At 37.9% G+C, this 14756-nt stretch overlaps 1 pseudogene; it reads right to left on the bottom strand.

Annotated features, from left to right (window-relative positions):
- Window positions 1-8656: 8656 nt before the first annotated feature.
- Window positions 8657-9035, bottom strand: LOC142461676 (activated RNA polymerase II transcriptional coactivator p15 pseudogene; annotated as a pseudogene).
- Window positions 9036-14756: the final 5721 nt, after the last annotated feature.

Raw genomic sequence — 14756 nt, 5'->3', positions numbered from 1 at the left:
GATTGGGTTTTTTGTTAGGCATATACAGTGGCACAGAAAAAACAATGAATTCGTATCAAATAATTACCGTATATACTTGTGTATAAGCCAAGTTTTTCAGCACAAATATGTGCTGAAAAACGGATTCGGCTTATACATGGGTCAGTGGTAGCCCACGGAGGTGTAACATCTCGCGGGTGATTGCAGTTCCTCCGCTGTTCATTTCAAAGCCCTGTTGACACTGCAGGGCTTTGAATGTTTGTTTGCTCACATCTAACCAATCAGAGCCGTCCTATGATGTGGATGGCTCCAATTCGCAGAAGCACCCATAGTGATTCACTTATGCTGGCAGCTGAACTGGCAAGGATATGCCTGTGGCTGCGCTCCGTCTCTCCCCTCTGGTCTCTGTGTTAATTCACATCCTTCACATCCCACCCTAGGCTTATACTCGAGTCAATCAGTTTTTCTGGTTTCTCAGTTAATAATTAGGTACCTCGGCTTATACTCGGGTCCGCTTATAGTCAAGTATATATGGTTGTGTAGTATATCCATGAGATCAAGAACTCATTGACTCAAATTAGGTTAAATACAATGAAAAGCGGTGGGAAAGCAGTATATATATATTTAGATGCAAATTCAACTACTACTGTCTGACAAGAGAAAAGAAAAAGTACCAAGACTGAAGGAACAGAATACGGATATAAATATTGCAATAAATTTCACACTGAATCTCCAAAGTAAACATGAACTGAGAGGCATCTGTTCCTACACTGAAGAAATTAGCTGACTGCATTGAACTTACTGTGATAGAATATGTTTGTTAGTATGCTTAATGGATGATTGAATGTATTAGTTTAGGGAGATTTACCATGTATGAATAAGGTTTCATATACTGACTGTAGCATGCACACAGTTCATGTGGGGGGAAAAAAACACCCAAAAATATTTCCTTGTGATATCTAAATAACCAGTGAGGCCTGAGTTCTCTTAGAGACTTGGTTCACATAATCAGGTTGTTCAGTGGGCAAAAACACTGTCACTTGGTACTGAGGACAGAAGTAAATTAAACATGCACCGGCAATTAGGATAGTCCATTATGTTTTCTTCTGGAAGTTTATTGTTTTAGGTTCTTTATTTAGATTTGTGATTGATTTAAGTTACATTGTGTTTATGCTGCAAAGTGTGTATGATTTTCCTTTCCATATGCATTTCCATTTACCGAAATGACTCTCTTTTCGGCATTGACATTCCTTGTATTTTTATCTAAATTCAATTCACCATGTACATGAGTCTATAGGTTTGTATTTTGTTTTCTTTTTCTAGTTGTCAATTCTCTCCATTACCATCTATCCTTTATTATTGTGGCTTTAAAGAATACTTTGAAAATCAGTTAGTATGAATTCTCACACTTTATTTTTATTTCTCAGGATGGTTCCCTTAAGCTTTAGAATTGGGGTGTGAAGTCCTGACTGTGGATACGGGTCGACAATGAAACGCTGTGATCAAGTTCATTTGGAAGGCGCCATGTCAGTTCTGAGTGTTCCAGACCAGGAACGCAGAATCCCTCTCAGTGTATCTAGAATTGTTAAACTTGTTTGACACTGTGTATTCATGTTTTGTAGTTTTCAACAATCAGAACTTGCACATATTTTATTAGATTCAAATGATTAACCAGGACTTTGGTGTAATTCAAATGGCACTTTTTCCTTTCATTAATTTCAATTTCCAATTTCTATTAGGTCAATGTTGGTGTTTCTAAGTCTAAGTCCTTGCAACACTGATAAATGAGGGCATTTGGTAGATATATTACTTTTTTCACCAATTATTTGAGTTTTTAAAGAAAATAATCATATTTCATGCATAAAATATAATTTCATTCCTTCTTTTCCACTTATTAAGAATTTATTTATTTCTTTATCATTAGCTTAAATTATGTACTGGGAAATCTACTCCGATGTTGACTTGGAAAGGTGAATGTGGATAGACTTATCTTGTTACCAACATGGCTTTGATCACTTTGGATATTATTAATTTGTATATATTTTATTTATTTAATAACAAGATTGAGAATAATTTCTTAGGATACGAAATTTTAAAACATAAAGTAAATAAGGTGATAAAATACACAACATAAAACTTAAAAACATCTACTTGGAAACCAAATTATTAAAAATTAGAAAACAAGGCAAAAATACTGTGAACATATGTCAACTAAAGCATTTAGATGTAGCCCATTTAAAGAATTCTCAAAACTTAATAACAAACAAAATCACAATTCAGTAAAATTTGAACAAACATTTAAACTGATGAATATATAGATAGGGCAAACATGCTCATGATAAAATGCTCAAGAGCCAGTGATCATGAGGGGGAAGGCAAGTTAACATCTGAATGACAAACCAGTAAGCACACATAGCATAATTGGCATAAAGATAAATCATAGTACTGAGTGAGGATACAGTTATGGAGAAACTGTATATACCTCATACATTATTGAGAGATTAAATTGGTAAATCACTTTGTAAAGTTTGTATTAAAGTTCTGGGCACACTAAACGATGATAGAAGGCTTCTACTCCTGTGTATTCATCCAAAGGAAAGGAAAGCATATATCCAGACAAGTCCTCTAGGTGAGAGTCCAGAGCAATTGTAGTCAAGTGGCCAGTGTGTCACCAAGCTGATTCTGACCCATTGAGTCTCTTTATAATGGAACAAAACTATTCACATAGTTTCTAGGACCGTCTTTCCCCCCTTTTTTGGCAGCCAATCTCCATGTGTTTTCTCACATGGAGTAGCTGGGTTGGAATTGCAGATTATTTGGTTAGCTGCCCAGGGCTTTCCAATTACAATACGGGGGTTACAGCCTCAGTCATAATCATCAACAACGAAAAGCAATGAAATAGCCACCAACCTATCATCTGATAAACTCATTGTGTTATATACATTAGAATATAATACTGCTTTTAAATATTGCAACCATACAAGTTAATCTTAAAAACATTATGTTGTGTGAATCCCTCTATGATATTCTGAAATTCTCAAATAGTCCAGTTTGCTGAGAACTGGGGTAGAAGTTACACTACAAAATTGATAGGAAAAAATTGTCATATCATGATCATCATGCTTGTTTCATAACTATGTGTACTTGTCAAATGTCTCAAAAGTATTAATTTTATGATGCTAAGATCATAATTTTATATTTATTACTTCAATAATACCACCCCAAAAACATGGAACTGTTCAAATTGTGAAACCTAACAGACATTTGTAATTAATAGTTGTTCAATTCTGTGGCAGCAGCAGTGAACCAGTGAGACAAAAATCCTTTCTCCTACGGAGTTCACATTCTAGTGAGGAATTGGCTTAAAATAGCATATATATAGTTCATCTAAATATACAGTATTGTTTATGGTATTTAACGTTACAACAGTGGAAAGATAAGGGGATAAAGGGGTTGGTTAAACAGATAAAGGGGGGCGATCTGTGTGATCACATGGTAACAATGAGTTCTAGGAAGAGAAAGTAGGGATTGCAGCAACTTTGAGTTCTGGTTCTGATACACACAATATGTTGGGTCCGGTGCTGGAGTGAATAAAGGCAATAAAGACGCAGAGATGACAGACAAAACAAAAGAGAGACAGTATTTGTTGTTCCTGTGTCAGCCGGACACAGATGAGTATTCCTCAGAGTGTATGTACATCTGAATGATTTTCAACTCTTCCCTTAAAAAAATCATTTTAATCATTTTATTGGGAGTTCATATCACAATCCAATGTGTCAAGTACCTTTGCACCTATGTTGCCATCATTATTTTCAAAACATTTTCTTTCCGCTAGAGCCCTTGGTATCAGTTCACTTTCCCCTCCCTCCCCGTCCCTCCCTCATGAACCCCTCATAATTTATAATTTTTTTCATGTCTTACACTGACTGCTTACTCCCTTCACCCACTTTTCTATTGCCCATTCCCCTGGAAGGGAGTTATATGTTCATCTTCGTGATGGGTTCCCCCTTTCTTCCCACCTCCACCCCTCCCTCTACCTCCTAGTATTGCTACTCTCATTATTGGTCCGGAGGGGTTTCTCTCTCCTGGGACCCCTTTGTTGCAAGCTCCTGTTTGTAAGAGTGTACATGCTCGGTAAGGTACTCTGGATTTGTAAGGTAGAATTGGGGTCCTGATAGTGGTGGGGAGAAAGCATTCAAGAACTAGAAGAAAGTTGTATATTTCATCGGACCTAGACTGCACCCTGACTGGCTCATCTCTTCCTTGTGATCCTTCTGAAAGGGGATGTCCAATTGTCTACAGATGGGCTTTGGGTCTCCACTCCGCCGTATTTCTCATTCACATCGATATGATATTTTGTACTGGGTCTTTCATGTCTGATAACTGATCCCATCCACACTTAAGGCTTTAAGATCCCAGACACTTGATGTTTTGATAGCCAAGATTTGTCATCACATTTTCTATGCACCTGGTTTTGTCTTCAGTGATTGTGTAAGGAAGGAGAGCATCACAGAGTGCCAGGTCATTACACTGAAGTGTTCTTGCATTGAGGGAGTACTTGAGTAAAGGCCATTGTCCAAATGCTGCCTTAATACTTAACATATAAATATATGTACATAGATCTATTTCCCTATCATTGTATATAAATATATTTACATATGTACATGCCTGAATTTAGGCCTCTATAAATGTCCTTTAGCTCCCAGTTCTTTCCTCTTGTTCCACTATCATGTGCAGCCTTCATTTGGTTTTCAGTAATTCCTCTCGGTTTTATTGGTCTTGATCAAGTCCTACCAGGCATCCTACACCCTTATTGTTGTCTTGACATTCTTTTATAAAGTAAAGCTTATATTCATATTAGCATATGCTTTCATATGATTACAGGCTAAGCATGTGTGGCACAGGGTACAAAAATGTTAACTCATAGGCTAGATCATTGAAACGTTAAATTCCACCCAGGAGTGCATCCTTAGTATGTTTTTAGTCTCTAGGGACAGAACCTGAGATTTATAGAGATTCTGTTTTCATTTTGTTCTTTTGTGTCAGCAGGTCTTCTGACCATCTGGTTAGAAAAATTACATTTCTGCTTTCTTTAACTCATTGGGAGGAACATTGTGAAGCTCCTTCAGGAGCACTGCATGTTCCTTTAGAAAAGGTTATGCATCAGTAGGTTCTTTCAGCAACAACAAAGAGGTCATTGTGATTGGAGTCAAGTGTTATACCTTTTTCAATTCACTATACACAAATCTCCATATTTTGAATAAAATATTAATGAAATTTTTAATTTTAATATGTGGTCTCTTTTGAGGGCTCAACAATTCTAAACTCTGGCCTGTCATGCCCTTAAATGCATACTAACAGCTTAATATATAGTTTTCAGTATTTTTTCTCTCTAATATTACTGTTTTCTTGAACTCTATGCTTTACAAATAGAATAATCAAATCCTACTGTTCTCCAAGATTCATTTCTTATTTAATATGTACTATTTTATATAGTAATAAGACTCTCTCTATATATATCAAAGAATATATGTACCTCTAAGAACATATTTTTTTCCAAAGCTATATATTTAATTATTTTTTTACAAAACAACCTTATCACCTTATAAAACACTCTCCATTACACTTAATACATTTGTCAAATCTCCAATTCCATTCTTGGAAAAATGTTTCAAACTCAGCTGTTTGGATGGCTGACAGCACCTCCCTCGTTTTTGCCTTCTACTCTTCTACAGCATCAACTCGCTCTCCGTTCATGTCCCTCTTCGTTCGTGGAAACAAGAAAAAGTTTTTCTGAGGGAGGTCAGGTGAGTAAGGTGTGTGGGGAAAGAGATGCTATGTTTTGCCAAAAACTGGTGCACTGAGATGGCTGCTTAAGCAGGTGCGTTGTGATGGTTGCAAAACCATTCTCCAGTCTGCCACAAATCAGACCTTTATTCCACACAATGCTATGCAATATTTTCAGAATCTCTAAATAGAAAACTTAATTAACAGTCTGAGCAGGTGAAACAATTCATTTCCTTCCATTTGGGAAGTTGAAGGATCTCCAGAATGAGGTTTGTCATCAATCGACATTTCACCTTTTTGGAGGTGAGAAAACCACCCATACACTTGACAGTTCCCAAAGCACTGTAGGCTGTGTTCAACGTCACACCGGTTTCTGTGGCATTTTTCCCAAGCAGGAAACAAAATTTCACAGCCACAAGCTGATCTCTGAAATCAGCCACCAGAGGGAGAGAGAGAGAGAGAGAGAGAGAGAGAGAGAGAGAGAGAGAGAGACCAGCAAAACTGCTTTCATGAAAAAAAAAACTCACTATGACCAGAGAGGAGCTCCCCAGGTGAACCCACTGAGTGCAAACTCAGAGCAAGGCTTTTGCTGCTTGCCTAGTGGGGAGAATGTGTACTACGAAAGCTCCGCTCAGCACAGCGCAGTTCTGTTTTGGGGGCGGGAACCACCCCCCCTATGTATATCCCTAGATGTATATATGTATACATACATTCTTAAAAGCATATCCACATGTGTCTGTATATATAGATGACTACAACAACAAAGCAACTTACTGACACAAACAGATGCTGAGTCATAGAAACCCCCCTGTGGGTTTCCAAGAGTGTAAGCGAGTTTAAGGGAGCAGAACGTTTAAGGGAGCAGAAAGCTCAGTCTTCTCCTGCAAATCTCCTCGTGGTTTCACGCTGCTAATCATGCGATCTCATTTATTATTTATTCCAAAGAGAGCATGTTTAATCTTGTCTCTAGTAATGGTTGCCAACAAGTTATGTTAATGATCAGTTTGTCTTAATTCTCATTACTCAGAAAGCCAACTCACTGTCTATAGTAGATCGCAGCTTACAGGTGCCTTAAAGGACAGAGAACTGCACTTTGGGGTCTCCAAGTCTTTAAATCATCAGAGGAACACAGCCGCATCTCTCTTCTTCAGAGCAACTGGTGGGTTGGGAAAGTTAGCTCATGGTCCATGGCTCAGTATGTAAACCTCTAAAAAACTTTCAACACTTCCAAATCCCAGGGGACAAACTATTGTTTGGTATTGTCGAGTTGGATCCAACTCTCACAGTTTCCATGCACAACACAACTAAAATGGCCCCGTGCTTTGCCACCCTCGCTCTTGTTTTGTTTGCAGCCACTGTGCCGATCCACCCTGTGTAAGGTGTTTCTTTTTTCCTTCAAAGAGTACTAGAAAGGAACACACGTTGAGTCCCCAAGGGAGCCAAAATTGCTTTCTTCACATGACACAAAACAAGGAACCCAGCATTCCACAGAGAAGGGTTAGAAAGATCGCCACCGGAGTGCAGACCTAAATGAAAGATATGTAAATCACACCACAAGCAAACAAAGTAAACAAGAGTTCCATCTTTTAATATTTTTGTTTTATAAAATTTTCTATGCTTTTGACCCAACCTCATATACAATATTTAATATCTACAACATTCTATATACCACTTTAGTATGTTTTCCATAAATAACTATTTGTGAACATATTTTTATACTAACATAGCTGAAAAAAGGGATTTCCATTATTCCTTCTGTACTGGAATTCTACTTTTATGGGTAGATCGGAGAAAGGCAAACGTGTTTAGAGTCCAATACTTGAACTACCTCATCGCAGCACACAGTTCCATCCGTGTTCCATGACAGCTCTTCTACCACACACACCTTTTTAATTTGTTCTATTTCTTAGCCTCATGTGTGTGATATCACCTTTTTATTTTAGTTTAAATGTCCTTGGATACTGCTATGTTTTATCATGTTGAAATTATCTGGACTTTATCTTTCTTAAGATACCCCATTTTTGCTTTTTTTAAAAGCAGGCTATCAGATATCTTAAATGCCTGCATTGCAAAAACACCTACAAGGGCAGATTTCAAGAACTAGAACGATAGGTAAACATTGGCATTATACAAGAAAAGCAGTACTATTCCAGTAGATGGTGACATGGGGATATCCATCCTGGGTTGTCAACCTTCCTAATGGCACGGCCCTTTAGCATAGGTCCTCGTGTTGTGGTGACGCCCCCTCCCAACCATGAAAGTATTTTCATTGCTAATTCTTAACTGTTCTTTCGCTGCTGTTATGAATCAGGCGATTGCTGTCAAAGGCTCATTTGACCCCCAAAGGGGTCCTGACCCACAGGTTGAGAATTGCAAGTCTGCACTATTACATAACTTCCTAGTAGCTTCATCGTATAAACTGACAAGTTACATCAATTAATAACTACTAAACCATGGAGGAATATGGCCAACCTCTATTAACACATAACTTTAACCATGACAGTCAGCGTTATTCTCAGGTAGCACCTAGGGATTTACTAATCCCAGATGTGTGTAATAATCACATAGATAATGTGTGTTTATGTAAAGTGCAGAGTCAGTTAAAAGAGAAGAGTCTTTTTGTTTTTTGTTTTTTTTTAAGATTGTGTCATTTGACTTTATTTCACACTAGGTGGTGTGGGCACAAAGCAATCCCCTTAATAAAGTTGACAATGAGCTTCACTCAGAACATTTTTAATAATGCACACCAAAAAAGAAAGTATTCATCTTATAAATTGTTTTGCAATCCAAATATACAACAGCTTGGGAAACACCAGGTAGGGAAGAAACGCCCATGTAAAAGACAGGTTAAAACGACGACGAGAACAGCACAGGGGGTATGGCTCGGGCCTTACAGTTTTCTCACCGAATCATCAATGTCAGAAATCTGCTCCTTCAGCTGGCTCCACTGCTCAGGGTTTAAAGAAATACCTTTTCTTCCTGGTTTCATTTCACCTTCTTGGTCCATCCAATATTCTCTAATATCAATTAGGACTTTCCCTTTGAAGTCCCCAGCACTGACATACCGCATTTTCCCAATCTGGAACATGTTATCGTCTCGGCTGCTGCTCTGCTTGGGACGACAGGGCTCTGGAAGTCTCCCCCGTCTTCTGCTCCTTGATGGGCTTTTCTGGAGCAACCTGCTTTTTCTTCTTTAGCTTTTTGTCGACTTCACTTTCAGAATCACTGCCAGATGAGCTTGAAGAAACAACTTCCTTTGACTTAGGCATTGCTGTGTCCGTGCCGCCGAATGGTCTCCTGCCTGCTCGCTCGCGACTCGAGAAGAGTCTTAACATGGTGCATTTACACACTAGCTGACACATGGGTTGAAGTATAGAAATAATTGTAAGGATGGCATGGGAATGGGCCATGGTGTGTTCTCTTCTGCTATATAGTCACCACCAGCTGGAACTGACTCAAAAACAGCTACAAGTAGCAACAAAATGTTACAAGTTTATTCAATGACCTTTTGTTCCATTAAGAACTTTTTGAAATCCCCTTATATTTTTTCATAAAACATATAAACACATGATCTATGTATGTGTTTGTATGTGTGTGCATGATGCATATGAATATGTATTTTTAACACAGGATGTATTCCCAGAAGATGTTTTGCATCCTTAAATATTTTCTCACAAGTTGGTTCTATGACTTTAGTTTTTATACCTTAGTACTTTGACCCAAATTAAATTTGTTTTGTCACATTCTGTAAGTGTTAAATTTTGTTTTATTGATTTAAGTCTGCAGTGCAGTATAAATACTTCAAAGGAATCTGCAATATACTGTAAATAATTCAAAGCACTGGATCTAGATAACCCAAAGGGTAAATCTGCTGCACAAGACCTTTTTAACACGTTGAAAAGCAATGATGTTACTTTGAGGATTAAGATACACCATACCCAAACCGCGGTATTTTCAGTTGCCTTATGGGATATGAAAGTTGGACACTGAATAAGAAACAGATTGAAGAAGAACCTATGTATTGAGATTTTCATCGTGGAAAAATCTATTGAAAGTAGCATGGACTTCCAAAGTACAAACAAATCTGCCCTGAAGAAGTATAGCCAGAATGTCCCTTGAATGCAAGTATGGTGAGACTTTGTCCCATGTTTTGGACGTGTTTTCAGAAGAAAAGAGACCAGTCCATGGAGAAGGACATCTTGCTTTGTAAAGTCAAGGGGGAATGAAAGGGACGGAGGCCTCTAGAAGATGAATTGATACAATGGCAGCAACAATGGGCCCCGCAGAATCCTTGTGAGGATGGGTTAGGATTGGGCAGCCTTTCACCCTGTTTTACACAGTGTCACTTTGAGTCAGAATGGACTCAAGGGCACAAAAAGGCAACAGCATATAGTTATATTTACCATAAGAAAAGATAATGTATCATATATCTCATACATAACACACATTATATATATGGAAAAGTACCATAGGAAGGTTTTGCATTTCTGCATTTTAATAAATAATTTCACTGGGGCTTCTTGCAGCTCTTAGAACCATCTGTACATTAATTGGATTTTTCACATTTGTACAGATGTTGCCGTCATTTCAAATGCTTTTTTCTATTTGAGCCCTTGGTATCAGCTACACTTTTTTCTCCTCCCCCACCCTTCCATCATTGTAAACCTTTGTCAATTTATATATTATTTTTATTTTCATATTTTACACCTTCTGCTGTCTCCTTTCACCCATGTTTCTGTTGTTCTCCCCCCAGAGTTGGGATGGGAGAGGGTTGTAAGTCAATCATTGCCCTCAGTTTCCCCTTTCTCCCCCTTCTCTCCCAACCTTCCCCCTACCCTCATGTTATTACTACTCTCATTATTGATCCTGAAGGGTTTTTATGTCCTGGATTCTGTGTGAAAAGAGCTCTCTCTGTACCAGCATACATGTTCTGATCTAGCCAGATTTGAAAAATAGAACTGGGGTCGTGATAGTGGGGGGAAGGAAACAATAAAGAACTAGAGGAATGTTGTGTGTTTTCTTGGTGTTATACTGCACCCTGGCTGCCTCCTCCATTTCTTTCGACCCTTCTCTGGGGGGATGTCTAATTGTCTACAGATGGACTTTAGGTCTCCATTCTGAGACCCCACACTCTCATCAAAAATGGTTGTGTGTTTTGAGTCTTCTGATGCCTGACAGCTGATCCTGTCAACACTTCATGATCACACAGGTTGGTGTACTTCTTCCATGTGGGTTTTGTTGCTTCCCTGCTAGATGGCCACTTGTTCATCTTCAAGCCTATGGGAACCCAGGTGCAATATCTTGTAATATCCAGGCACTGTCACCTTTCTTCACATTAGCTTATGCACCCATTTTGTCTTCAGCGATTGGGTCGGGAAGGTGAGCATCACAGAATATCAGGTATTAGAGAAAAGTGTTCTTGCATTGAGGGAGGACTTGAGTAGAGGTCCAATGTCTGTGTGCTACCCTAATACTTAACCTATAGATATATATGTGTATAGACCTACATCCTGATTGTTATAGCAATTTTTAAAAGTGTCTGACATGACAATATCCCTGGTTACATACTACTTATATATTCGGCTGCTAACTGTATGGTCAGTAGTTCAAAACAACCAGCTACCTATTGTAGAGAGATGATATTTTGAGATTTTATATTTCTGTAACCCGTTGCTGTCTTGAAACTCACAGAAGCAGTTCTATGCTGTCTTATATAAAGTCATTATGGGTCAGTAGAGTCGATGTCAGTGAGGTCTTGTTTGTTTTTTGAATATGCACATTGTTTGTGAAAAAATACAATATAGTAAATAGATAATTCTTTATACATAATTTTCCCATCAATTTATACTTTTATTTGCCATGAAGTTATGTATTGTCTTAATTTGAATACCCATGAATGATTTTAAAGTCAAAGTTTGATACAATAAAGTTGATATGTGTCTTTTTTAGGAGGAAAGCTCAGGAAGTCTAGGGTCATTAAGAAAATTATAAAACAAGAGAAAATAGCCAATAAAAATGTATCAATGAAAAATGGCTGACAACTTTGAGCCACTGAGACTGGATCTTTCAGGGACTGTGATATTCTTTCTTTTAGTTTATCTCTTCAGAACATATATAGGCTGAGATATAATTTTTACAAAAAGCAAAATGTCATGGGAATCTCCTAGAAAAATATGACAACACAGATGTTAGCTCAAAATTTTGAGCTGATTTCATGTGAACTCAGTGAAATCAGGGGAAAAATAAGAATTGGTATCCACAACATATTTTAAAGTATAATTTCTGTTCTCTCACTGAAGAAAGATGTAACAGTCTGCTCCTTAACTAGTTTGAGTCTTGGAAAAGAAGTCCTAAGGAGTAGTTCTACTTTGTCCTGAAGGATCACTATGAGTTAGAATGCCCTCCATGGCAATGATTTTTTTAGTTCTGAAATTGTTCTCTGAACTATTTTTTAGACATTTTAAATTTTTACTAACGGTGGTTGAATGTGAAATATTGTCAACCATATTCAAGTGAAAAGAGCATTTTTTACAATGAAGGACTGAAAGTGTCCACTGAGCCTTTATCTCACAATGGGAAAAATGTTGAGATACCTTGGATCATACCTGTTTCTTCTGGATATATAATGTGAGTTTTTACTGATAAGAGATTATTAGTATTAAAATTGTTTAATAACCAGACTATAGTAACTTGGTTACTATAAGAACCCAAAGACTTCCAATAAAAACCCAGCATACCTGTGTCTCAGTCTCCAACTAATTCACTATCTCTTTGACTCAGCTCCACCTTTCTTTTATCTCAAACTCCCAATAGTTTAAATTTGTTCTCCTGAAATCATAATCTATGCTATTACCTAACATCCTGAATTTTCTTCTGAAAACCTGCATGCTCTTGTTTTTCTGGCTATAATTGGGAACTATCTAGTGGAAATTATTTCATTTTCAGGACTTCAAAAGCTTTTCTGTTAGATGCCCTAAAGTTGGTTCTGACTAGTAGTGTCCCTGTATAAAAAAAAAAAAATTGAACATCCATGCTCCTTTGCCACCTTCACAATCATTCTATTTCTGAGCCCATTGTAGTGGCAATTAACTGTATTAATTGATCTTGATACAAGGTCTTCTTCTTTTTCCCTGCTCCTCTGTTTTACCCAGCATGAAATCATTTTCCTGAGACCGGTATCTCCTAAAGAAGTGTTCAAACATGTGAGAAGTCTTGAAATTCATGCTTCCTGGGAGAATTCTGGATGTACTTCTTCCAAAACAGATTTATTAGTTTTTTGGTAATCCGTGGTACTTTCAATATTCTTTGCCATCACCGTAATTCAAATGCATTCATTTTTCTATGGTAGTTCTTATTCAGTGTCCAACTTTGACAGGTGTGTGGAGTAAATTAAAAACACCATAGCTTGGGTTATACACACGTTAGTCCTCAAAGTAACGTCCTGGCTGTTCTATACCCCGAAGAGGTCTTCTGCAGCATATTCACCCAATGCAGTGTCTCTTTGGATGTCTTGACTGCTGTTTGCATGAACAATGATTGTAGACCCAAGCAAGATAAAATCCATGACAACTTCCATCTTTTCTCTGTTTATCATGCTGTTACCATTGGTTTGGTTGAGGGGATGTTAGTTTCCTTGACATTGAGTTGTACTCCACACTGAAGGCTCCAATTCTTGACGGATATCAGCAAGTGATTCAAGTCCTCCTCACTTTCCGTGAGAAAGGTTTTGCGATCTGCAAATTGTAGGTTTTTAACGTGACTTTCTCCAGTCCTGATGCCACAGTTATCTTCATGTAACCAGCTTCTCTGATTATTTCTTCAGCGTATATATTGAATAAGTCTGGTGAAAATGACACAACCTTGCTACTACACAAAGTCAACCCTTTAGTGAGATAGCACATATACAAAAATCAAAGGTGCTGGGTAGAGAGGTTCAAGTTGCATGACAGCATTCTCCCACTCAGTTTCCAGGCACTGATGAAATGCCAATTGAAATGTTTCAACAAGCTAAAGGAGGGTTTGAAGCACTTACTTGTCTATGACCTTCAAAGTAGAAGGTATTCATTTTTTCTTAATCTTCTTCTACCTCAGTTTCTGAAGAATAAAATATAGTCCCTTTGGACTAATTTACTAATTAATAATGAGCACCTTTTTATAGTCATTTATCTTTCCACTCCTTGTCTATCAGTGTGTCATTACGTGGTAATCTGTATGTTGCTGTGCTGCTGGAAGATTTGCTATTCTGAGGGTCAGCAGCGTTATCCAAAGGGAACAGTTTTCAGTGGAGATTCTAGACTAAAGAAGAGACAAGTAAGAAGGACTTGGCTCCTCACTTCAGAGGAAGAAGGTGCTGAAAACTTTATGCATAATTTGGAGGCATTTTCATATATTGAAAACCTAAACCAAAGAAGGAAAACATTGTCTGAGATCCTGCCCACAGAGCCTCCTGGGGTCTGAGAGCACTCAAAATGTGATAGAAGTGCAGATGGGTTCTTGGCGGGGAGTCGATCATGCTGATGGGAGTCCAGTAGAGCTGGTGGAGTGGCGGGCACATTCATGATCTTTCTGTACTGATGGGTACAACTCAAAGTAAAGAGAAACAGCTGCAAATATCTTCTAATGATTGGAACTTGGAATGTGTGAAGTATGAATTTTGGAATATTGAAAGTGGTCAAAATTAAATGGAAAGCAGGCACATAAATATCCCAGGCGTTATTGAGCTGAAATGGACTGGTATTGGCCATTTTGAATCAGAAAAATCATACGATTTACTCTGCATGAATAACACAATCAAGAGGAATGCCGTGACTATTATGTTCTTGCTAAGGCCATCACGAAGTACATGTCTATGTGATCAGAATATATCTATCTGCCTCAAAGGAATTCCAATCAACAATTATTGTTCAACCTTATGCACCAACCACCAGAGCAAGGGTTGAAGAAATTGAAGAATTTTACCAAAGGCTTGAATTGGAAATCCATCAAACATG

Source organism: Tenrec ecaudatus, chromosome 11, assembly GCF_050624435.1.
Source record: "Tenrec ecaudatus isolate mTenEca1 chromosome 11, mTenEca1.hap1, whole genome shotgun sequence".
NCBI lineage: Eukaryota > Metazoa > Chordata > Mammalia > Afrosoricida > Tenrecidae > Tenrec > Tenrec ecaudatus.
This window is presented reverse-complemented; position numbering and strand designations above follow the sequence as displayed.